Consider the following 2,500-nt stretch of genomic DNA (forward strand, 5'->3'; position numbering starts at 1 on the left):
GAGGGTGGTGTCGTCCGACAAACTTCAAGAGTTTGACGGACAGATGATTGGAGGCGCAGCTGTTGGTATACAGGGAGAAGAGCAGTGGGCAAAGGACGCAGCCCTGAGGAGTTCCCGTGCTGATGGACCTGGAGTCAGAGACTTCTGTTCCCGGCTTAACGCACTGCTTCCTGTCAGAGAGGAAGTCTGTGATCCACCTGCAGGTGGAGTAGGGCACGTTCAGCTGGAAGAGCTTGTCCTGAAGCAGGGCAGGGATGATGGTGTTGAAGGCAGAGCTGAAGTCCACAAACAGGATCCTGGCGTAGGATGCTGGGGCGTCCACATGCTGTAGGGTGAAGTGGAGGGCCATGTTAACTGCGTCGTCCACAGACCTGTTGGCTCTGTAGGCAAACTGAAGGGGGTCCAGGAGAGGGTCTGTGATGGCTTTGAGGTGTGCCAGGAGCAGGCGCTCAAAAGACTTCATTACCACAGATGTAAGGGCGACCGGTCTGTAATCATTTAGTCCTGTTGGCCTTAGCTTTTTGGGCACAGCGATGATGGTGGAGGACTTGAGACAGGCTGGTACATGGCATGTCTCCAGGGAGGTGTTAAAGATGTTGGTGAACACCGGAGACAGCTGGCCAGCGCAGTGCCTGATGGTGGCTGGAGAGACAGAGTCCGGCCCGGCTGCTTTGCGTGGATTCTGCCTCTTGAAAAGCCCATTAACTTCTCCCTCCTGAAAGGAGAGAGTCGTTTCTGTAGTATGGGTGGGGGATGGGGCCTCTTGGGTGGGAAGGGGTGGTTCAGGACAGTCCAATTGTCTTTCAAATCTACGGTAGAACTCGTTCAGGTCGTTGGCTAGGCGGGAGTCGTTAGTGGTGTGGGGCGCTCTGGGTTTGTAGTTGGTGATGTGCCTGAGCCCTTTGGCAGACAGAAGCAGCGTCGTTAGTAGAGAACTGGTGTTTTAGTGTCTCTGAGTACAGTCGTTTAGCCTCTCTCACCGCTTTGCTAAACCTGTTCTTCGACTCCTTGAATCTGTCTCTATCCCCACTCCTAAACGCTTCCTCCTTCTCCAACCTCAACCTTTTGAGCTTTGCTGAGAACCAGGGCTTGTTGTTGTTAAAGTTCACCCTGGTACGTGTTGGGATACAGCAGTCCTCACAGAAGCTGATGTACACAGCCTCTGTGAGTTCATCCAGACTATTGGTAGCAGTCGTGAACATATCCCAGTCAGTACAGTCTAAGCACGCCCGCAAATCTTCCACAGCCTCACTGGTCCACTGTTTAGATGTCCTCACAGCAGGTTTACAGAGTTTTAGTTGCTGCCTGTATGCACGAATCAGGTGGACCAAGGGAGTTCTGTGCGAGCCGAACAGCCCCGTGACCCACAAGAGAAACATCCCCGCCAAATTCGAGCGTTTGACGGGGTCTATCCGTGAAAAAATATTCACGTTTTTGAGTGCACATGCATTTCTGCTGCAAATGCCTCTGGAAGTTTCATGCCGTTCGTATGCCAATTGTGGCAACACGAAAATGACCCGTTTTCCCATTCCGAGGGATTTCTGTGCGACCCTAACAGCCCCGTGAGCCACAAGAGACACATCCCCGCCAATTTCTAGCGTTTCACGGGGTCTATCCGTGAAAAATATAGACGTTTTTGAGTGCACATGCATTTCTGCTGCAGATGCCTCTGGAAGTTTCATGCCGTTCGTACGCAATGTGGCAACACGAAAATGACCCCTTTTCCCATTCCGAGGGATTTCTGTGCGACCCTAACTAACAGCGCCCGTGAGCCACAAGAGAGACATCCCCGCCAATTTATAGCGTTTCACGGGGTCTATCCGTGAAAAATATAGACGTTTTTGAGTGCACATGCATTCCTGCTGCAAATGCCTCTGGAAGTTTCATGCCGTTCCTATGCAATGTGGCCACACAAAAATGACCCGTTTTCCCATTCCGAGGCATTTCTGTGCGACCCTAACAGCCCCGTGAGCCACAAGAGAGACATCCCCGCCAACTTCTAGCGTTTGACGGGGTCTATGCGTGAAAAATATTAAAATTTTTGAGTGCACGTGCCTTTCTGCTGCAAATGCCTCTGGAAGTTTCATGGCGTTCCTATGCAATGTGGCAACACGAAAATGACCCCTTTTCCCATTCCGAGGGAGTTCTGTGCCACCCTAACAGCCCCGTGAGCCACAAGAGACACATCCCCGCCAATTTCTAGCGTTTCACGGGGTCTATCCGTGAAACATATAGAAGTTTTTGAGTGCACATGCATTCCTGCTGCAAATGCCTCTGGAAGTTTCATGCGGTTCGTACGCAATGTGGCAACACGAAAATGACCCGTTTTCCCATTCCCAGGGATTTCTGTGCGACCCGAACAGCCCCGTGAGCCACAAGAGACACATCCCCGCCAATTTCTAGCGTTTCACGGGGTCTATCCGTGAAAAATATCAATTTTTTTTTGACTGCACATGCATTTCTGCTGCAAATGCCTCTGGAAGTTGCATGCGGTTCGCAT

This window comes from Petromyzon marinus, unplaced genomic scaffold, assembly GCF_048934315.1.
Source record: "Petromyzon marinus isolate PM22_M1 ecotype Great Lakes invasive population unplaced genomic scaffold, UKy_Petmar_22M1.pri1.0 PM_G_Scaffold_110, whole genome shotgun sequence".
NCBI lineage: Eukaryota > Metazoa > Chordata > Hyperoartia > Petromyzontiformes > Petromyzontidae > Petromyzon > Petromyzon marinus.